This window comes from Aotus nancymaae, unplaced genomic scaffold (assembly GCF_030222135.1).
Source record: "Aotus nancymaae isolate 86718 unplaced genomic scaffold, 86718_ANA_hifiasm-v0.15.2.pri h1tg000007l, whole genome shotgun sequence".
Classification (NCBI taxonomy): Eukaryota; Metazoa; Chordata; class Mammalia; order Primates; family Aotidae; genus Aotus; species Aotus nancymaae.
In genome coordinates, this window is record NW_026988418.1 from 19,423,294 (window position 1) to 19,448,457 (window position 25,164).

The following is a 25,164-nucleotide window of genomic DNA, read 5'->3' on the forward strand; positions in this document are numbered from 1 at the left end:
TGGTAGAATATAGAAAGCTCATTGATATGGCTTGATATTTCACATTGCAAGTAATCTTTAAGTAATTAACACTTGCCAAGTTTTGGTGTAATATCAAAGAATACCCATGATTATCTGAAAAGTTTTTAAAAATATTAATTTTGTATGCAACTATATATTTGGGTGAGTCTGTATTTTTAATAGACTTCAGACAATATATTGTACAGATTCTGACTGCAAAAGTAGATGTGAGAATCTGCTACCTTCTATTAAGTCAGACATTAAAGAAATTTGCAAAAATATAAAACAATGCCATACTGTTCACTGTTTTTAAAGAAAATATAGTTATTTATCATAAAAATATTATTTTGTAAGCATGTAATGATTATTCTTTTCAAATAAACTAACATTTAAAAATGTTTTTCAGTTTTAATTTCCAATATAAAAAGATATTACCTACATAAGCAAAAGTGCTTTTAATTCTGATATTACTAGATAGAATGTACATAAACAAAAGCACTTTGGGTTCCTCAATAATTTTCAAGAGTGTAATGGGTTCTTGAGACCAAAAAAAATTAGAAGCCACTAGTCTAGGACCACTCAGTCAACACCAAGTAGAGGTAGGATTTTTTTTTTTCCAAGCGAATTATTTAAAATACTGAATGGATAAGTGGGATAAATATTTTTCAAATAACGTATGGAAAATGGGAAAAAGAATGAAGTATTTGAGTAAGTATAAGGGGAGAGTCCAATAGAGTATTGACTGAGCTTGACTGCATGAAGATGATGAATCTTAAATATGAAAATATGAAGACTAGAAGATGCCTTAAGGATGGCAGAATATGACTTATTCAGTATGTACCAATGGACAGGCACATGGTACCAGCCTATGATTCTCACAATGGTTAGAAGAGCCAGATATTGTCATTCCCTTTTCACAAGGAAAGCACTGAGGGAAGTTCTGTGTCAAAAAGTGTACGTGGCATAGCTGGGAGCTGATCCCTGATAGATCTGATTCCATGTTGTTCTTGTGTGTTTCCCCACACTATGCTACTTCCCATCTGGTTCCCAACCCCTCCTCACTCCTTACTTTAAAAAAAAGGAAGTGAAATTTAGAGAGGAAAAATAACACGTGGAAGCCACAGAAGGAATTAGTGGCAGAGTCAGACCCTGAAAGCACATTTTGGGGCTCCCTGGACAGTGCTTTTTCCATTGCCCCATGTAGTGTCAGACCACACCCCCTTGGAGTAGAAGAGATCTTTCAGGGGGGATTACATGGTCCCTGAACCTGAAAACTGGAGGTCCCAAGACACATTTAAGGAGAATTCTATTCTGGGAAGGGAAGTTTGAACATCCATACAGTGAGATGGATGACTCTTCCACAGCAGCTGAAAGAAAAAAAAATACAAGAAAAAGGCCAAAGTAGTTTTTAATCATAATGAACCACTCTTGCTCTTTCTCTGACTGTAATTTCATTAAGCAAACTTTTATGAAGCACCTTCCATAGGTTGGATATCATGTTAGCTGGAACATCACACTGGCTGTTGAAGCTTCAGGGAGAAATCATGCTGGAGAGTCTCACAGTATTGTGGGGAACACCAAAGAAAGCAGAGTTCCAATGTGGAATATGCCATCAAAGCTCAGATAGGGAAAGCACAAGGCAGTATGGAAATCTAGAAGAGAAATCTAACCCATTCTGGGCCTGATAACATGGCATCTGAGCCCAGTCCAAAGGACTCATTAGAATTAACTAGTAGAGGAAGGAGAGAAGGCAGAAGGAACAGTATGTGTCACACACCCAGGGTGTGACTTCCTGAAGAACTGAAAAATATTCCAGTATGATCAGAGGCAGAATGCAAGTTATAGCTTATAATGCCTTGTGAGTTGGCAACAGCCCCCACCCTTGGATTCTATATTTAGTCTTATTGAAATATTTTAAGTTCAGGTTTTAAATATTTTTCAGAACCCCATGAATTTATCATTGCTACCTTCTTGTACCTCTAAAGTCTGGAGAGTCCTGGCTGGGGATCAGTGGGCCAGGAACTACAATTTTCTGAGTTTGCCCAAGGGAGCTATCACCAGTCATATTTCTGCAGGTCATCTCACTGAGTGCCTGGCCCACAGTAGGTGACCTGTAAATGTTTAATGAAGCAGTGAATGGTGTTTCTTCTCTACTTCTGCTTATTTCTTTTTTCTATTCTCTTTCTTCCAGCAGCTGTAGAAGAAGAATCAGCACCCTAGTCTAGGCATGCTCAAATTTTCCTTCCTTCAGACAGATTTATCTCTCTCTTTTTCTCAGTATCCTCAGTTCTCAGGCCTGGGGATGGGACATAACTCACCTGCAAATTTGCTTCCACTTGTTGGGGAGAGGTCTCAGTCGTTGGTATATCACATTTTTTACATCTCTACCCAACTTACCAACAATTCCTTGAGGACAAGGAATCTCCTCTGAATTTCTACCATATACCAAAGAAGAGTTTATTTAATGAGGAAGAAAGAAGGGAAGGAAAAGAAGTAAAGTTTTAGCCATAATAAAGTCCTCCTGCTTTTTCTCTGCTGTAACTGCTACCCAGATGCTCTGCTAAAACTGCAGTGACATCTTTTCTTTCCCACATGGACAAGTTTGTCATGACTCTAGTGTTTATATTTCCCAACCCACTCTGATTCAGAGGAAAAAATAAAGAGGATTCCATAGGAAAGTTCAAAACCCAAGCAGCAGAATACCGAGTGTGGGGAAGATGCTGAGTGTGGGAGTCAGCTTCCAGCCGCAAGCAAATGCTGGATCCTACTCTCCAGCTCTTCCTTGACTTCTTTTCCTCCCCACTGCAGCCAAGACACATCCTGAGCTGTGACAGCTGATGGAAACCGGGCAGAAGAACCCATGGAAAAGTCTGCAGAGACAGGATGAGTCTTAAGCCAGGTCTTTCCAAAACCCAAAATGAAGGTGACTGTGAGGGACTTCCAGCTGCCGCTAAGATGATAAAGTTACCACCATTTCCTCCAGTGTCTGGTTAAGTCTTCTCTGAAATCTTGCTTCATCAATCAACTCCTCTTTGAGCTCAAACCTTTCCTTTTCTTCTGCGGCATATAAACCTAATTAAATCTCTTTCAGCCAAAAGGAATATTTTTTAAAAATACTATCACCAACAACAAAAAATGAAAAATTAAAACCTCTGAATTTCCATTTATCTTTTATCAAATTTCTTTTCTTTCTTTCTCATCCAATTTTCTTTAAGGAGCTGCTTACAGTCTCTGGCTCTATTTCCTTACTCCTCATTGACTTTTCCATTCACTCTGCCTCTTCCTCTCTCCGAATTGTCAATTCCAATTTGCACATTTCTGTCTTTAGCTCATTTGACATCTTGGCAACATTTGATCCTCTTGGCCATTTACTCCTTTCCATTGTGCTACTTGGACTTTTCAGAAATATTCTCTGCTAATTTTTTCTCTCTCTGGCCAATCTTTCTCAGAGCTTCTCACTGCTTCCCTTTCTCTCCCATGAAATATTGATGTTTCTTATATTTATCTTTTCTTGGTCCAGTTTATTTCTTCTCTCTCCTCATTTAAGAAACATTTTTGAGTACTTTATACATACCAAACATTGTTCTAGGTAACTGAGGACTAGCATATAAGTTCACAGTCCTATGGAGATTCTAGTGTAGAGGGACGCACAGGATTTCCCACTTAACCGCTGTTACTAGAAAATTTAATCTTTATCCATCACTTCACCTGCCATCAATATGCTCCTAACTTTATAATCTAGGTTTCAATTCTGAATTTAAGCGTATGTTCCAGACTCATACTGCCACTCACCCACCTTGTACATTATTTCTATTATTTAGAAATTGGATCAATTTTGTTTATTTAAATTAAATTAATTTCTTTCAGAAAGCCTATCTCTTTTATTTCCTATCTCTGTTAATGGCATCATCACCCAAACAACCATTTAAATCCTAAACTTTGGAGACATTTAAGAGACTGCTGTTTACCCCCATTCTTCATCCAAATCAATTTCCAAGTCATAGTGATATCACCTCCTAAATATTTCTTGCTTCTATACCTTCCCTTTGCAATAACCTTGTGAAAACCCTACTCAAGTCACCATCGTTGCTTCCTTCCCTTTTTAATACGCACCTATTAGCCCTATATCAATTTATCCCTATACAGAATGAACTTTCCAACAGAAAATATTGATAATGTTGCTGACCTAATTAAAACCCTTTGTTTATTGCTGCTCAAGTAAAGGCAAAACTATTACCAGCTAGTAATGTCTTCCATGTTCTAGACATTCTGTGATCAAGGCCTTCCTAACATTTTAGTCATATTTCTCCAACCCTTTCCTACAGAACCATATAACCCAATGCTACAATCAAACTGTGATTTTTAGAGTTATTCAAATGGAGGCATCTCATGCTTTTGTCTCAGTAACGTTTCAAACACTCTTCACTCTTCCTGAAACACCATACCTTTTCTTTCTTCTTTTAGACTGCTTTGTTGTTCTTCATTATTCAACTCTTTGGCTAAAGTCTTTTCTTACTCCATCAAGTATAATCAATTTATCTCTTATAACATTTGCATATGTATAATTTGCAGCAACAATCATATTTTTAGAAACTTTGCTTTGATTTTTAAGCTCATAAAAGTTATAAATTGTACAATTTTCCTGTTTTAGTCTCTGCTCTGCAAATAGCACATATCATATCGTTGATGCTAGAAAAATGTGTTTATATCATAAACCCTGGAAACCAAGCTCTTCCTTATGGATTCATTTTAATTTGCTAGGATTTTAATTCCACAGTGTCATTTTTATTTTGTCATCTAGAGGGCAATATTCTTTGAGTGTGTACCATCAATATACAAAATGTTTTCACTAAAATTGAACCTGTCACTGGTGCGTGCCCAACCTGGTAACAGCAGAGGTCATTGCTAAGCTCCTAATGTGGCATTATTTCTTGGGGGTTGGCTGGCCATCTAGCAGCAGGTTGATTATCTTGAACCCATATCATCATAACAGAGGCACTATTTGTTCTGATAGGCATAACATATATTCTAGGTGAAGATTTTCCTTCCCTGCCTGCATACGTTTAACAGCTCTACTCTTTGTAGTCTTATAGAATGCCTTATGTATTGTTATAATGTCCTACATAATTTTGCTTCCAACTAATGAAAATATTTTATAACAAAGAAAGCAAGATAGTGGGTTCCCACTCATAATATTCACTAGTCTTATCATATGCCCCATTGCTTAGATACAGTTGGCTTGACAGAATGATTGAATGGCCTAATAGAGGCTTACTTTTGGTACCAGGTAGAAGACAACATCCTATTGAAAATTTTTTGCTTGCCAAATCACCACCCTGGGCTCAGAAAGCTTGGGTTCCTACTGCCCCAAGGAAGAAATACTTCCACCAGAGAAAAAAGGTCTATTTCTGTTGAATGAAAAGCTGAGACTACTACCTTTCCCCTATATGTTCAGGCTTCTTTTACTGCTGAACCAACAAACAGAGAAGAGTGTCATTGTCCCAGCAGGCGTATTCGATCCCAGTTACCAGATGTAAATGGGGGTGCTACTACATTACAATGGTGGATAGGGCTCTGTCTGGAGTTCAGGGGATTCTTTGGGGCACTTCTTGCTCTCCCTTGAAGAGTCCTATTCAATGGAAAACTATGCATCATTCAAAACAGGATCTTCAAGGACTTAGATATTATAGGAATAATGATTTGGATTACTTCCATAAATAAAAAATGCCATCCAGCTGAAGGACTTGCAGTGGGTAAGGGAAATATGAAGGTGCAGTGGAAGAAGGTATCTATGGTTACTACCTAGGCCTCATGATCAGTTATAACGAAGCTAAGGTTATACCTTATGTTTGTTTTTTAATTTTTTCTTATCCACTCCTCATTTCTACCCACTATATTGTATTAAGAACCTCAGTGATAGCATTTTAGGCTTTAGGTGGGAATATAATCCACTTAAAATTGAGACCTTCATTTGATGTTATGGTATCTGGAGATATTTTTTTGTCATCTCTGTTGAGGAAATTCATCTTTTACCTGAGAAAAACAAGAGGGAATACCGAAGGGCAAAAGTGGTGGACAATGTCAAATTTTTTCCAAGTAGACCTTCATATTCCTCTTCACCACCCTCTCTATATGCTGGGTCCTGGCCTTTATAACTGAATCAATGGGTTTCCATGTTCAATGGTCTCTTTGGGTTCAGTCAAACAAAGACAGGAGATTGGAGGACAGAAGGAATGTGAAGCTGGGCATTTACTCTCTCAGCTCTCTTCCTGGAAAATCACCTCAGACAGGCTGTGTCCCTAATTTGAAAGCCACAGGTCCTTTCAGGTGCCTTCTTCTAAGACTGTCCTCTCTGGGTTCTGGTAACCACCTTATCTCCTTAACCCTCCTAGCCTATGCCTGTAATCACGTCCTGTTTTTGCAAGCCACAGGGTACTTCATCATCTTTTGTTCCCCTCATCCATGACTACATCATTGTGAGTAGTCCTTTTATAAAACTATCATCAAGTTGTCCAGTTTGAGTGATGTCTGTTTCTAGCTGGGATGTTGACTGATATAGCTGGCATGTCTTACATCTTGAAAGGATGGGTTTGATTGCCTGCATGTCTTAAAATGACTTCTTGTTACAGATTTACACTTTTTCGGAGGTCTCAGATTTCTGGATGAAATGCCTCTTGGGGAGACTTAAGAAACAGTCATTTTCTTTGGTGGAACTGTTAATAGGGCTTTCCACCACCCCCTACCCCCAAAGCAAGATATATGCCAGGCCAAATTAAATGGAGGTTTGGCTTCATTTAAATTTGCTCTGATGGTGAATTCTGTAGCTATAGGCCCTGGACTAGGGTGGCTGTTGTGGAACTAAGGACCAACAGTGGCTATTCTTGGCTGGCTCCAAGGACACGGGCAAACAGCTGGCCACAAGATAGCAAAAAGAAGACAGTGTTCTCTCAAGCTGCTAAGGACATTTCCAATACAATAATTTTTGTCCATATAGTAACAAAAAGAACTTAATCATCTGTGAACTAGACCAAGAGAGAGAAATGGGTATTAACGTGAAAGAAAAATATGTCAAGAACCAAACCCTTTTTCTCAACCCCTCCACAAACTTTTTGTAGCCTTCTCCATTCTATAACAATGTCCTTGTGAACTCTATTGTTTAACTTAGAAATTCAGAGACATTCTTTGCCTCTTCCTGTACTCACCTCAAGTTGAGGGACCCTGGCATACTGCAACAATCCAGACAGACAGACTTGAGTTCGAATTGTAGCTCCAATACTTTAGAGGGCTGTGACCTTGGACAACATATGTTCCATTTCTTACTCTCAGTTTCTTCATCTGTAAAATGGAAATAATGACACCTAAAACTCTTGATTGGAGACAATATAAGAGAAACTAATATACTGAAAAGGCATGACTTATAGAACAATTAAAACACAACTTTATTTCCCATCATTCCTTTAAAATGTTTTAAGTGGATGGGATCTTCTCATTCTCCTTGATGAAAGAAAAGTGCATATCCTGCAACTTTTTATTTTTTCCTTTTTGTCTTAGGTGCTAGATAGTCCCACAGACAAATAAGACCTAACTAAACAAGAGCTTCTTTACAGCAAAGGAAACAATCATTAGAGGAAACTGGCAACCAATAGAATGGGAAAAATTTTTTTGAAATCTACCCATCTGACAAAGGGCTAATATCCAGAGTCTACAAAGAACTAAAACAGATTTACAAGAAACAAACAAACCCATTCAAAAGTGGGCGAAGGATATGAACAGACACTTTTCAAAAGAAGACATTTATGTAGCCAACAAACATATGAAAAAAATGCTCATTATCACTGGTCATTAGAGAAATGCAAATCAAAACTACATTGAGATACAAACTCACACCAGTTAGAATGGTGATCATTAAAAAATCTGGAGACAACAGATGCTAGAGAGGATGTGGAGAAAAACGAACACTTTTACACTGTTAGTGAGAGTGTAAATTAGTTCAACGATTATGGAAGACAGTGTGGCAATTCCTCAAGGATCTAGAAATAGAAATTCCATTTGACCCAGCAATCCCATTACTGGGTATATACCCAAAGGATTATTAATTGTTCTATTATAAAGACACATGCACACGTATGTTCATTGTGGCACTGTTTATGATAGCAAAGACCTAGAACCAACCCAAATGCCCATCAATGATAGACTGAACAAAGAAAATGTGGCACATATACACCATGGAATACTATGCAGCCATAAAAAACGATGAGTTTGTGTCCTTTGTAGGGACGTGGATGAATCTGAAAACCATCATTCTCAGCAAACTGGCACAAGAGCAGAAAACCAAACACCACGTTTTCACTCATAGGCGGGTGATGAACAATGAGAACACTTGAGCACAGGGAAGGGAACAACACTATGCTAGGTGGAGGGGTAGAGGGGAGGGACAGCAGGGGAGCAGGGAGGATGAGGAGGGATAACACTGGGAGAAATGCCTGATGTAGGTGACAGGGCCGGGAAGCGGGGATGGAGACAGCAAACCACCATGGCATGTATGTACCTATGCAACAATCCTGCAGGATGCAGGATGTGCACATGTACCCTAGAAGCCAAAGTACAATTAAAAAAAAAAAAAGTAAATTCTTATTCTTATGTAACCTATGTTACATTATTAACCTTATGTTAATTCTTATGTACCCTCCAAACTACATAAAGCACTTATATGAAACAATAAGGTAAGACCAAATATCTACAAAATATAATTTACGTGAAGACTTAAATTAATGAAGGGATATACCATATTCACAGAAATAGAGATTACTATAAATATGTTAATTCTCTCAATATTGATCTATACATTTATACATTTCCAATTAAAGTTTCATTATAGTGTTCTGAGAAAACTGACTCCCTAATTGTAAACTGTATATGGAAGAGTAAAGGTCAAGTAATAACTAAGATGCTTTCAAAGTGGGAGAATATCCTCTATTACTTATCAAAACTCATTATAAAGTTTATTAAGACAGTGTGGTATTGATGCAGACACAGATGAACCAACCCATAGGATTACAATAGAGAATTCTAAAAAAGACCTCCCCATATAGGAAAAATTGTTATCTTACAGAGAAGCACCACAGATTACTTGAGAAATGAGGATATATTTATTAAATGGTTCTAGGCCAATTGAATATCCAAAAATGAAATATATATATATATATATATATACACACACATACCTTCAACTATATTGAATTTGAAGACTTTTATTCATAAAGAAACCATAAAGACAGTAAAAAAAAAAAAGCCAAAAACTGGAGGGAGGTATTTGTAACATTTTTAAGTAACCAAGGATTAGTGTACACAATGTGAAACTGTTATAAATCAATACAAAAAGTCACATTACTCAAGAAAAATGGAAAAAATATGAATTGTCATTTTACAAAAAATTACACACATGGAAATTAAATATTTGAAAAGATGTTCAACTTAGTAGTCTGGGAAATGATAATGGGAATATGATTTTTTTATTCACCATATTAACAAAAAAAATCATTAAGTCTGACATCTGTTGTTGAAGATGTGAAGGGAATGTAAGTATAATAATTAGTTGGCATTGTTTTATAAAATTAAATATTTACATACTCTATGACCCAGAAGTTCCATTCCTAAAGATTTTTCTCTAAAGAAATAATACAAATATGTATCAAGATACATACAAAAGAATTTTACAGCAACATTGCTTGTAATAGCAAAATAAATAAATAAGTAAAATTCCATTATGGCAACTTGAGAAAACTGATTCCATGATTCTAAGATGTATATGAAAGAACAAACGTGAAATAATAACTAAGATGCTTTCAAAGTGGGAAGATAATAGAATACTATGCAGCCATAAAAGGAAACAAGATCATGTATTTTGCAAGGACATGGGTGAATTTGGAAGCCATTATCGCAAGAACATCAAATGAAACACTAAATGTTCTCACTCATAAGTGGGAGCCAAATGATGAGAACACATGGACACATGGGGAAAAAAACACACACTGGGGCCTTTCAGGGGCTGGGGAGGGAGAACAGAAGAAGAATAGCTAATGGATGCTGGGCTTAATACCTAAGTGATGGGATGATCTGTGCAGCAAACCACCCTGACACACATTTACCTATGTAACGAACATGCACAACTTGCACATGTACCCCTGAACTTAAAATAAGTTGAAGAAAAAAGAAAAGCAACAGAGTGGGAGTATACTCTCTATTAGTTATCAAGACTAACATGATATTTATAACACAATATTAATATATAGGAAAGTGATATTTGAATCATGGCATAGTTACACATTTAAATAATATAGAACAATGAAAAATAATTAACTATAGCTTTATATTAGTGCATAGATGAATCTTAGTTGTAAAGTGAGTTTCCAATGATTATATTCAGTATTATAACAAAGCTAATTTTGAAATATGTACTTTGAAGAATAAATACACAAGTGATAAAACTATGGAAAAAAGAATGATAAATATAAAAATCAAAAGGGAGGTTGCCTGTGAGAAGGAGGCATGGGAATAAGGAGAAGTGAAAAACACAGAGGTAGCCAGAATATTAATAAACATTCCACTTTTTACATTTGGTAATTAGTTCTTAAGTGTTCAATTTATTATTTTGCTTCATAGCTAGATTACACATATCCTACCGAGGCTCTTTTTATTTTTATTCTTCAATCTTCTTTCCTCCCTGTGGTTATGCCTGAATAATTTCTATTGATCTGCCTTCAAATTCACTAACTCTTTCCTCTGTTCACCCCATATTGCTAGGGAGACCATACAGTGAGTCATTTACTTTAGTTCTTAAATCTTTCAGTTCTAACATTTCAATTTTATTCTTTTTTATAATTTTCTATTTTTCTGCTGAAAGCTTCCATCTTTTTATTTATTTCAATAGTATTCACAATTACCTTCTAGAAAATGGTTATAATAACTGCTTTAAAGTCTAGGTGTGATAATTCCAACATCTAGGTTATCTCAGGGTTTATATCTATTGATTTTGTTTTCCCTTAAGAGGAAGGCATATTTTCTTGGTCCTTTGTATATAAAGCAGTTTTTGATTACATCCTGAACATTTTGAATATCTTGTTGTAAGGCCTTATGTTTTCTAACAAACGTTGATTTGTCGTTGTTACCTTAGCAATTAATCAAATCAGGTCCAGATTACACATTTTATCTCACTTGCTATGGATTAGTTCCAACATAAGTTTAGTTTTCAGACTTCATTTTACTTTATTTAGGTGTGTTCAATATCCTTCCAAAAACTCTTCCTCCAAGATTCCCTAATGTTTTGATTCCCATGGGAACTAGAGAACTCCTTTTCTGAGTTCTCTGGCTAGAATCTCAGGATTCCTTTCAGTATTTTATCTCCCATGTTGATAAGATATTATGTAATAATGGGCCAGGTGTGGTGGCTCACACCTGTAACCCCAGCATTTTCGGAGGCTGAGGCAGGTGGATTACCTGAGCTCAGGAGTTCGAGACCAGCCAGGGAAACATGGGAAAACCCTGTTTCTACTAAAAATACAAACTTTAGTTGGGCATGGTAGTGCTGCCTGTAGTCCTAGCTACTCAGGAGAATGAAGTGGGAGGATTGCTTGAGCCAGGGAGGCAGAGGTTGCAGTGAGCTAAGCTCATGCCATTGCTGTCTCAAAAAAAAAAAAAAAAAAAAAAAAGAAAAGAAAGAAAATAAAAAGAAAAAAAGAAATTTCATAGAAATGTATCTACCAGTGAGGCAACATACTATGAGAAAAGGGGATAGGCTGAGCATGGTGGCTCATACCTTTCATCCCAGCACTTTGGCAGGCTGAGGTAGAGGGATCACCTGAGGTCAGGAGTTCAAGATCAGCCTGGCCAACATGGGGAAATGCTGTCTCTACAGAAATACAAAAATTAGGCAGGCGTGATGTTGGGCGCCTGCAATCCCAGCTACTCAGGAGGCTGAGGCAGGAGAACCGCCTGAACCTGGGAGGTGGAGGTTGCTGTGAGCAGAGATCACGCCATTGCACTCCATCCTGGGTGACAAAGTGAGACTCTGTCAAGAAAGAAAAGAAAAGAAAAGAGAAAAGAAGAAAAGAGAAGAGGGAGGAAGGAAGGAAGGAAAGAGGATGGAGAAACAGTGATTTTCCCTACTTTCTTCAGGCTGGAGAGGTCTTTTTCCCAGTTAATTAGGCCAGAGAAACAGGTAACCGCCTTGGGACTTAGATGCCCACACCACAATTCCCCAGGTGCCATGCAGCTTCCCAAATGGGGCTGACTCTGAGGAAATGCCAGGAAAAAAATGAAGGAAAAACAAACAACCAACAGGGATTTCTTCCCATACTCTCCAGCTCATGGAAGGTCCCTATGCCCAGTCCTCTGACTAGAAAGTGGGAGATCCCTTTCAGAGATTTTCCAAACTTAGCACATTTTAATTATTGCACATTTATTTAGAGTGACTTAAATCTGCCCTACTCCCTGGCTAATAAGCCTCATGCAAGCATGTGTGTGTGTGTATGTGTGTGTGTGTGTGTGTCACAATCGTGTCATCCCATACAGAAGGTAGTCAAGATGTATTTGCTGACAGATTGCATAGTATCTGGCACTTAGTTGCTATACGAAGTGCTATCTGGGCTCTGCCCATAACCCCTTGTCTTTTACTTTAGTGCACACTAATCTGACCTCCAATTGTAAGCTCGTGAATTTCTCTGCCTGAGGTCTTTCTCAGGCAACTGAAGCATGCCTTGTGTGCCTCTGCAGCAGGTTAGTGCCACCAGAAAGTTAACATCTGCTGAAAAAAGAAGTCGACCAATGACTAAAGGAATTGGTTTATAAATATCCCAGCCCATTTCCCCTCAGGTAAGTTAATTCTTTGCACTAGGTCTCAGAATTTTTCCAGCAGGGTTTAGCTCCAGTTGTCTACAGTGATTTTGTTGAGTTTGAAAACGCACAATTTGTTGGGTATTTCCCTTCTCTGACTCACCTGACCATTTTTATTTTGGTGTTTTCCTTCTCCTCTTAAGTAAACTACTTTTACCTAAATCCTTGTATTAGGGGTCTACTTCTGGGGTGATCCAAACTAAGGTATCTACATATTGCACATACCCATTAATGGGAGTTTTATTAAGATGTTTTCTTGGGCCGGGCGCGGTGGCTCATGCCTGTAATCCCAGCACTTTGGGAGGCCAAGAGATCGCGACCATTCTGGCCAACACGGTAAAACCCCGTCTCCACTAAAAATACAAAAAAATTAGTTGGGCGTGGTGGCATGCGCCTGTAGTCCCAGATACTTGGGAGGCTGAGGCTGAAGAATTGCTTGAACCCAGGAGGCGGAGGTTGCAGTTAGCCGAGATTACGCCACTGCACTCCAGCCTGGTGACTGAGCAAGACTCCATCTCAAAAAAAAAAAAAAAGATGTTTTCTTGTAGCTGGTAGATAGAGCACTGGACTTCAAGTCAGGAGGTCCTAGTTTATCCATTCATCAGCTATGTAACCTTGAACAAGCTCCTCAATTTTCCAAGGCATAGGTTTCTTCATTTGAATTATAGAGTTAATAAAATCTACCTCATAATGTTCTTCTGAGGATTAAATAAAATAATGCAATTTATGAGAAAAGACCTATTCTGGAGGCCAGCACATAGTGCATCCGTGTACGCTGGTTCAGTATATGCATAAAGAATTCTTTCTTGTGCTGTGAACTATCATGCCTATTTTATTTTTTTCCTGATGAGGAGTGGGGGTTGAATTCACATGTCCTGTCAACATCAGGAATTGCTAACGGTGGGGAAATGTTGGAGAGAGTGTATTGTTTCATCTTGAGGATCATGTTTCTAATTAGCAAGAGCCTGTTTTATTTCAACATTAATGGGCAATAGCTCAGCAGATGCTCCCTCTATTCCTGAGTCCCAGTGTGCTCCAGAGGAAATGTACAACAAACACTTCAGATTGAGTACATTGTTTTTTAAATTTATATGGAGTTCTCTTTTATTTGAAAATTATTTCATGAAGTTTTCATTACTTCACAGACTTTTAGGTCCATAAAGAGACCCTAGTGATCAGTAGGAATCAGATCCTGTTGTTTTATAGTTAGGAAATCAGAGGCTCTATTGCCTCCCCTCCCCAAAATCATTTCAAAAACAGTGACAACTATCTTCAACTATTTAAAAGATTAATAAATGACGGATCAATAAGTCTTACTAAACTGACTTCAGAAATTAATGAAGGTGGGGCATTTTGAATTCTACTTGAAGGGGAAGAGAGCTGTCCTACATCCAAGGAGATGGCTGGTGTGAAAAGTTTGCCATCAGTAGATGTATGTGAGAGGACAGTGACTCTATGTGGGGTGTTCTAGAAGGGATTCCTGCTCTGTCGGAGGGAAACTTAATTGGGCAGTAGAGTCCCTTGCAAGTTTATGATTCTACAATTCTGGTTTTCTTATAGCAAATACCTTGCAAAGTACAGCGTGCATAATACATGCACAGCAAAAACATGATGATTATTACCAAACATTCTGTGCCCCTAAAGTTGCCATAGAGATACTTAATTCTCTTGTTACTTCTATGAGTTTCTTCTTTCTTCATATTGACACTCCATTCATTTTATTTCTCTCTGCTTGCAGTAGCCCAGGGGATGTCAGAGCCCTGTTTCCAAGCATGCTGGAAACCCCTATATTTGACACAAGTGGGGCTTCTAGGGGTTCAGGCTTGGCAATGGGGAAGAACATGGCTGTAGAAGCCATGGAGGGGCACCACTTGGATCTTCCTTCAAGAAAGAACCTGCCACAGATGCAAGGAGTACAGTGAGCTGACAGCTTCCAGATACTAGCTCTTTGAGGATTCATCTCGGCTTTCTTGCTGAGGTCTCAGAAGTCCCAGAGAACCCCTTGCTAATTACTGAGCATGGCAAAAGTACCAAGGCCTGGCCATTTCAGCATGAATTGGGGCTCATCTTTCAGGTTACCTTTGCTCTGTGGCTGGCTGTTGCACCAGTGACTTGATCAGACCTGCATTGTGATCTGAAGCTACTTCAACCCAACCTTGCCTCTTTCCTCTGTCTTTCCCAGGTATTGGATCTAAATCATGGTCTAAAGCTGTTCCCTGCCCTATCCTGCTTTTTTTCCTGTTACCTTTCATAGACAGTACCCTCAGCAAAGCCCTATAGTATCCCTAACTCCATCTCAACTTCTGCTGTCAGAAGGACCAACTGACTCCATGGCTGACCTGGTAGCTATGGAGCTCATAATAAAGGGAAAAAAAGGCCACATCTCAAAAGTAGAAGAATTTGAATCATCAGCATGATATAGAAAACAAGAAAGAGAATTGAAGAACAGGATGTACAAGGAAAAGTCAGAAGGTAGCAGCATGGGGTTTGGAGGCAGGTTCCTTGAAGAAAATATTCTAGAATAGGGAGTCATTTCCATAAAGACTCCTGGCCACACACTAGGGTCAATGCTCCTCAGACAGAAGCCACTTAATAATGTTTTATCTGATGGGGACCAGGAAAAGGGAGAGAAACTGCCTATGCTGTATCCATTGACACTGGCTGTTGCATAGCACAATACAGCAGCATCCCCAACAGGCTTTACACATGTGGAAGTGCCAGCTTTTATAAGGCAGATAATAATAATATCTAATATTTTATTAGTACCTGGTATGCATCAGGTCCTATTCACTGCTGTAAGTTCATTTTTCATTTAAGTTTCTGAGGGTCAGAAATCTGAGAGTTGCTTGCTGGATTGGGGTTTTTGTGAAGTTGCAGACGAGCTGTCAGTCAGGGCTATAGTCATTTCAAAGCTTACCTCGGATGGAGGAACCAAACCCAGGTCACATGTAGTTATTGGCAGGCCTCAGTTCCTCACCATGTGGGCTTCTCCACAGGGCTGCTTGACATAGCAGCTGGCTTCCCACAAAGTGAGTAACCCAAGACAGAGACAATACTCAAGGCAGAAGCCACAATGTTTCCTAACTTCCGTCATCTCAGAAGTGGGATTCCCTCATTTGTGGCATATCCTGTTGTCAGAGACAAGCCCTGTTACATACAGTGTGGGAGAGCCCTACACCAAGGTGTGAATACCAGGAGGCCGGGATCTTTGGGACCATCTTGGAGGCTGGCCACCACAACCTCTAAAGGTACAATACAAAGTAGACATTTTACCAAGGAGGAAAGTGAGACACAGAGAAACTGCAGTACTAGTGGAAAGTCAAGGTTTGAACTGAGAGTCTATGTTCCTAACCACTATGCATACTGTCTCTCCAAACAGAGGAATAGAAGATAGGGAAGAAAGAAGATGAATGCGGTTAAACTTGATCATTGAGGGTAGCTAAGCAAGGAATGGTGTAAGCAATGATAATTTGTATAGAAATGTACATCTTAACAGAACAATTCCTCATTATCAAGGGTAATCTTTACATCAAACCTAGAAAGAAGGAATTTCCCTGTTTTTCAGATAACAAAAACTCAGAAAGACTAACTGCTCCCCCATAGTTACACAATTAATACACAGTGAAGTTAAACTCAGATCTTCATTTCTAAGTACAGGACTCTATGCTATATGTCAGCTGTTCTTTCTACTAAAAAATCAAGGACAAATTGATGTTTCTGATTCTCTAGCAATAGAAAATAAGGTAACAAAATTGGGAGGACCACCAAGAAATTTGTCAGTTCCATGTGAAGTAGAGAAAGCCTGCACTGAAGCATGGAATTGGTTGGAATTTTTTCAGTGTTTCTTGAATATAATATACATACAGAAAAGCATACATATCACAAGCATTGCTGAACTTTTATAAATGAACAAGCCAAATGAAGAAATAGAAATTACCATTCACTCCAAAATCTCTTTCATTCCCACTTTTTGTCACTATCCCCCACTCATTAATCACTATGCTGACTTCTAAAACCATAGATTGGTTTTGCCTGTTTTTGAAATTTATATAAATGGAATCATACAAAAAGTATATGATTCCATTTATATAAATAGCTTCTTTCACTTAATTTCACTTGTCCATAAAATTCATCCATACTGTTGTGTACACTTTCTTTCTTTTCATTCTCAATGTTGTATAGTATTCCACTGTGTGAAGGTACAATTTATATAGTGGCTATACAAAGTGTTAGCAAACTACAATCCATGGGCCAAATTTGGTCCACCTCATTTCTGTGCAGCCTGAAAGCTAAGAAAGTTTTCTACATTTTTCAGTGCTTTAAAAAATCAAAAGAGTAACATTTCATGGCACATAATAGTCCTATGAAATTTAAATTTCAGTGTCTATAAATAACTTTATGGAACATATCATGCTCACTCATTTTCATATTATCTGTGGTTGCTTTCACATTATAATGGTAAAGTGAAGTAGTTACAACAGAGACCATATGTAGTACTATTGCTTTGCACTGTTGCTCCGGGCACCAGAATATTAATGATGCACTTATAACTCAGTTTTGCCTCCTGGACTGCAAATTTGCCATCTGGCTCTTTATAGCAAATGTTTGCTGATACCTGCCGTATGTTATTGATGGATATTAGGACAATTTCTAGTTGTATACTATTATGAATAGTGCTGCTTTGTATATTCTAGTTTATGTTTTTGGTTAACATATGTAAGCAGTTATTTTGGGTGCATATCTTGGAGTGGTATTGCTAAGTATTAGTATGCGTTCAGCTCAGTCAGTACTGCGAAAGTGGGTTGTACCAATTCCACACTCTAACCAGCAATGTATGAGAACTCTACTTGCTCCATATTCTCACCAGTGATATGTAGTTTATGTCTATTTTATTTAATCATCTGGTGAATGTGTAGTAGTAAAGTGGTAATGCAAGAATGGTTTTGTAATAATTACAGCAACTTTTTTTCTAGGCTCTGCTAACAGTTTCACTCACATTACTGCTTTCTAGGTTAGTCCATTTTATAGACATAAAAATAGTGAGCAGAGTGAAGGAATTTTCAGTCACACAGCTATTAAATAGCAGGACAAATATTTGATTGGCTTTATAGCCTATATCTCTTCTATTATACCAACCTGCCTCTCCATATGACAATTTAAAGAAACATTACACCCTTGGAGAGTATCAGCAATAGCAGTATGTTCAGCATCCAAACATTTATTAGAAAAAGGAGAGTGATGGGTAATGAAAAGTAGGTACAGGGCGAGCATACCCTCATTTCTGCTACTTCTGCTGCAGTGGTTAACTGTGCCTTCTGCCTCCCCTCAGTCCTCTGGCCGGATTTGTTTATTACATGTTCTGACAGTTGAGACCTGTGGTGAAAAATGATAACAGATTTGTATTCTCAAGATCATCTCCAGATGCTGACTAGAAACACCTCTGGATTCATGAAATATTTGTCTTTAGTATTTCTTGATGATGCATGACTGAAAAAAAAGTTCTAGGAGCACTTCAGCATAAATCATAGAGAATTCCTTTCTTTGGCAATATGGAATGTGTTTCTCTATTTCTTTCAGAAGAATAATGTGTGTATTAATAATTTGGTTGGAATGGGGACTGAGCCAAGATGAGATGATCACGCAAATCATTATTGATGGTTTCTCGTAGCCAAATAATCTGTTCCCTCAAACCCGGAATTTGTCATCTGTAGGTGAATGACTGCTGAAAGGCCATATCTGAGTCACTTGCATGATTCCTCTCCTTCTATTTGTCCCAACTGTTACTTTTCCCAACCAGTTTTAAAGTAGATTTTTTAGTCTAAATTGCAAAACTCTCATATCAGCTTTAACTTACTCTCCTGCTTCCTCACAAACAAGTATTCAAATTGACCTAGAATTGTCCTGCTAATCTGTTTTATGCTGCTGCCTTGAATAAATACTTCCATAGACTCATTATTGCCTGTATCAGTGCTGTACAATCATTTTTTATTCTGTACTACTACCTATTAAAATTGTATCTATGAATTTACATAAAAATTATAATGTATATATGAGGCATTTACTTATGATTTGCTATTTTTATACAAAGAAAATATGAAAATGTACAGTTTTAAAGGATGAGGGAGCATGTATCAGGGATCAGCAAACTTTTTCTTAAAAAAAAAACAGATGTTAAAGATTTTAGGCTTTTGTGGATGATAAGCCTTCATCACAGCTCCTCAACTCTGCCATTATAGTGCAAAAGCAGCCACAGACACTCTGCAAACAAATAGGTATGACTGTGTTCTAATAAAACTATATTTAAAAAATGACCAAATTTGATCTGCAGTCCATATTTTGTGGATACATGATGTATATCTTTAGCTACTTCAGATGTGAACCAAGGTCAAACTGGACCCAAGGACTCAAATACTCCTGACTTTCTTCTTCATCCCTGCTGTGCATGTTTACCCTGTTCTCCCTATAGCTGCAGCCTGGCTTCCTCTGCTCCATGGGCTACCACACAGCGAAAGCTGGCCAGCAGCAGAAGTCAACTTTGATATTACAATCCAGGCACACACCAAGAGATTTATTTCACTCTCTTGGTTCTAGAAGGAATTTCCCAGAAAAAACTTGTTCATTCAATTTAGTGTGCCCTTGTCATTTCATTAACATTATATCACATGGAGATTTTTACCACAACCACTCACGTGGAGAGAAAGGGAGCAATTTCTCCAGAAGGCATGACAGGCAAACAACTTTCTCAGTATCTTCTACCATAAGGAGAAGCACAAAGAAAGAAGTAATTAATTATCACAATAGATGCAATCATTTTCACAAAGAAAAGCAACTGTAGTTATAAAAAGAATATGAGAGATAAATTGTCTTATATTGTCAAGCACTTATTGTCCATAGTACTATGCAATAACTGGGTATGACTGTGTTCTATGCTATAGGTTTTTTAAGACAATGAGTGGTTTTCAAATCACTTTTAGCATCCATAGAAAGAATGTGTTATGTTATGCTGTGGTAACAAACAACTCTAAAATCTCAGTGGCTTCAGAAAGCAAAGATGAATTTCTTGTTCACACTACATGTCCATCACGAGTTGGCCAAGAGTTCTTCTCCCCTTTCTCCATCAGGAATACATGTAAACTGAACATCCCCCAACTGTCTCCCATAGCAGGAAGAAAAAAAGGGGTGAATCAGGCAATAGTCTTTAAAGGTTTCTTCTTAAAAATGACATGTACTGCGTCCACTTATATTTAATTTGCCTAATCACTTAACTTTAAAAAGGTTAAATGAGCAATTAAGCTACGTCCTTGGATTGTATTATTGGTACCAATTACATGCTGCTGTCCTGCAAGAGGACTGTGTACCTTCACCATACATTGTTATGTGACTGTGGGACAAGTACATGCTCCCATTTCATCAATATCAGGCTTGGCCATATGGCTTGCTTTGGCCAATTAAATGTAATCAGAAGTGATATGTGTTACATTTGAGCAGAAAATGTAAAGCCACCATATGGTTCTGTCATTGTTCTTTTTCCTGATACAAAAATGATATGTCCCAAATAAGGGCTGTTCAGGCAGCCTCTGTTCTAGAATGAAGGTGATACATAAAGTGAAGCAATGTCTACCTACAATCAACATGCAAAATACGTGAAAAATGAACTTTTGTTCTTATAAACCACTGAGAGTTTGGAGTCTTTTGTCATTGCAGTGTAACCCAGAAGAAGATAACTACTCCAGAGAAGAACAAGAGATACCAATAAATAGCTCTAATGACTAACACCGCCAGCTTTTATAATGACAAACTTTTTACCTACTTGCCTCTGTGCACACATTATACACACACAGCCCTCTTCAAGGAGTCACCCCAAAAGTCTGTCCAATTACTACATCAAGATATTGGCAGGATATTCTTACACGGGCCCTCTCCTTGGATTGTAAATAGTTGTCTTTTCTCCCTTGTCTTTGTGTGGTCTTCGCTCTGTGCCTATCTGTGTCCTAATCTCTTCTTATGAGGACAACAGTCAAGATGAACTAGGGACCACTTATATGATACTATTTTAATTTCCTTTTTATTTAAAGACCCTATCTCCAAATACAGTTGCATTCTGACATACTGGGGATTAGGACTTCAATATACGATTTTTGGAGGGAGGACAATTCAGATCAAATACTGGGCTATATGCAGCAATCTTTTCATCAAAGTATTTGTGCAAAGTAATCTTTTTATCAGGTCCAGATGTGACTTCTCTTGGTCTGAAGACCTTTGTACTAAAGAGACAAATCATCTGTCCCCTACACACCCAATATACAAGAGAACAGAAAAGCCACAATAAATAACTTCATTCAGAAGTGGAAACTGTAGGAGACATACAGTAGACATTGTTCCATAGTAAATCAGAAATCCTAACAGGCAGAAATCTTGAAGGTCTACTACTTAGGAGTAGAAAAGATGCCTAGTATCACCTTTCTACTTTTATCTCCATTATCCTTGGCTCCGGCCTCTGGAGATCGTACCTTTTTCATTACAGGCATACCACGGGGACGTTGCAGATTCAGTTCCAGACCAGCAAAGATGTCAACAAAGTAGATATCACAATAAAGCAAGTCACACAAAGGTTTCTGTTTGCCAACGCATATAAAAGTTATGTTTATACTACACAGTAGTCTATCTGGTATACAATAACACTATGTCAAAAAAAATACGTGATAATTTTTAAAATTTTGTTGCTAAAAATTGTTAATGATCACTTAAGCAAGTCCTAATCTTTTTGCTCATGGAAAGTTATGCCCACGTTGATGGCTGTTGGCTAATCAGGGTGTGGTTGCAGAAGGTTGGGGTGGTTGTGGTAATTTCTTAAACTAGGACAGTGAAGTTTGCTGCATTGCTTTACTTCCTTTCATGAAAGATTTGTCTGTAGCATGCAATGCTATTTGATAGCAAATTTTAAAATTTTTATTTATTTTCAATTGGCATAAAATTTGTACATATTTATGGGCTACACAGTGATATTTTGATACATACAATATATAGTGGCCAGATCAGGGTAAGTAGCACACCAATCATCTCAAACACTTATCATTTATTTGTACTGGGAACACTCAATATCCTCTCTTCTTGCTATTTGAAAAATTAATGTGCTGTTAACTATAGTAATCCTACAGTGCTATAGAACAATAGAACTATTCCTCCTATCTAGCTGCAATTTGTTTCCTTTAACAAATCTCTGTTTCTTCCCTTTTTCCTACCCTTCACAGCCTCTAGTAATTTCTATTCTCTTTACTTCTGTGAGGTTTTTATCTTCCCCACATGAAGGGGAACATGCAATGTTCAACTTTCTCCTTCTGGTTTATTTCACTTTATATAATGTCCTTCAGGCTCATCTATTTGCCACAAATGACAGGATTTCATTCCTTTTTATGGCTAAATAGTATTCCTTGCTGCATATATGCCACATTTTCCTTATTCATTCCCCTGTTATTGGACAATTGAGTTGATTCCATATCTTTGCTATTGTGAATAGCACTGCAATAAACATGGGGGTGTAGATATCTCTGTGATATACTAGCTTCCTTTTTTTTTTTTTTTTTAGATATCTACCTATTGGAATTGCTAGATCACATGGAAGTTCTAATTGTAGGTTTGTGAGGAACCTTTATGCTCTTCTCCATAGTGACTGCATTCTTCTGCTTTCCTACTAATAGCATGTAAGAGTGCCCTTTTCTTCACAACCTCAACGGCATTTGTGATGTTTTTGGTCTTTTTGATAATAGTCATTTTAAATGGGATGAGATAATACCTTATTGTGGTCTTGATTTTTATTTTCTTTGTGATTAGTGATTTTGAGCATGTATTCATATATTTGTTGGCCATTTGTATATCTTCTTGTTAGAAATGTTTATTCAGATCATTTGCTAAGTTTTTAATTGAATTGTTTGATTTCTTTGCTGTTGAGAAGTTTGAGTTTCTTGTATATTCTGGATGTTAAGCCCTGTCACAGAAATAGTTTATAAATACTTTCTCTCATTGTGCACATTGCCTTTTCACTGTCAATTGTTCTCTTTGTTGTGCAAAAGCTTTTTGGTTTGATGTAATCCCATTTATTTTTGCTTTTGTTGCCTCTGTGTTTGAGGTCGTATTCATAAAATCTCTTCTCAGACTAATGTCCTGGATCATTTTCCCTGTTTCTTCTAGCAGTGTTATAGTTTCAAGTCTCACACTTACAATTTTCATCTATTTTGAGTTGATTTTTGTATTGGGTGAGAAATAAATGCCCTTCAAAATTGGAATCGGTCTTCTCAAACCCTGCTGCTGCTTTATTAACTAAGTTTATGTAATATTCTAATTGTTGTCTTTTAAACAATGTTCATGGTACCTTCACTAGGTGTAGATTCCATCTCAAGAAACTACATTCTTTGTTCATCCATAAGAAGCAACTCCTCATCTGTTCAAATTTCATCATGAGATTACAGAAATTCAGTCTCATCTTCTGGCTCTACTTCTAATTCTCATTCTCTTGTGATTTCTAGCATATTTGTGGTGACTTCCTCCAGTGAAATCTTGAACCCTTCAAAGTCAATCATAATGGTTTGAATCAGCTCTTTCCAAACTCCTGTTAATGGTGACATCTTAACCTCTTCCCATGTTTTTAATGACATTTAGAATGATAAACCCTTCCCAGAAGGTTTTTAATTGATATTTCCCAGATCCATCATAGGAATCACTATTTATGGCAGCTACAGCCCTGTGAAATTTATTTCTCAAATAATAAGACTTGAAAATCAAAATTACTCCTTGATCCACAGACTGCAGAATGGATGTTGTGTAAGCAGGCATCGAAAAAACACTTATCTCCTTTTACATATTCACTGGAGTTCTTGGGTGACTATGTGTGTCAACAAACAGTAATATTTTTAAAGTAATCTTTTCTTCAGAGCAGTAGGTCTCAATAACGGGATTAAAATATCCAATAAATCATATTGTAAACAGATGTACCATTACCCCACTTTGTTGTTACATTTCTAGAGCACAGAGTAAAGTTAGCATAATTTTGAAGGGCCATAGGATTTTCAAAATGGCAAATGAGCAGTGGCTTCAATTTACAGTTGCCATGTGCAGTAGCCTCTAACAAGAGAGTTAGCCTGTCCTTTGAAGCTTTGAAGTCAGGCATTGACTTTTTCTGCCTAGCTATGAAAGATGGCATCTTCATCTGATAAAGTTGTTTTATCTACATTGAAAAATCAATTGTTTACTGTAGCCACCTTCATCAATAATCTTAGCTAGACCTTCTGGATAACTTGCTGCAGCTTCTACATCAGCACTTGATGCTCTACCTTGCTCTTTTATATATGAAGATGGCTTAGTTCTTAAACATTATGATCCAACCTCTGCTAGCTTCCAACTTTTCTTTTGCAGCTTCCTTATCTCTATCAGCCTTTACAAAATCAGAGCAAGTTAGGGCCTTGCTCTAGATTAGGCTTAGACTTAAAGGAATTTGGTGGCTGTTTTGATTTTCTATCTAGATCTCAAACTTTCTTCATATCAGCAATAAGACCTTTTCACTTTTTTATTATTTGCATGTTCACTGGAGGAGCACTTTTCATTGCCTTCAATAACATAGATGCCTAGCATTCAACTTATTTTGGCCTTCAACATGGTTTCCTCACTAAACTTAATTATTTCTAGCTTTTGATTTAAAGTGAGAAACATTAGACTCTTTTTTTCACTTGAACACTTAGAGGCCATTATAAGGTTATTAAATGGCCTAATTTCAACATTGTTTCCTCTTAGAGAATAGGGAGACCTGAGGAGAGGAAAAGAGACAGGGGAACAGGTGGTTGGTGGAGCAGTCAGAACACACACATTTATTGATTAACATCACCATCTTATATGGACATGGTTTGTGGTGACCCACAATAATCCAGATAGTAACATCAAAGATCACTGATCACAAGGAGGTTGAGTGACTTCTGTCCCGGTGAGGTGGCAACAGAAAGAATCCGCTCCACCAAGAAGGCTGCCCTTCCCAATTACTCCTCAAATTGGTCTGCATGGTAGTCTCCCAAGACATTTCTTTTCCTCCTTAGTGATGTATAACTTTTGTTTATTTTTGGTCATAGGATAAATTCCAAGAAACAAGAGAGGTAAGTTGAAGTGACTGAGAAAGGGTGGTATGCCATGGCTGTTAAGGTTGAGAGGTAGGCTCAGTGGTCCACCCTTGTATGACTTTGAGCAAGCTCAGTGACCCCAGAGGCTCTGTTTATCACCAGTTAAATGAAT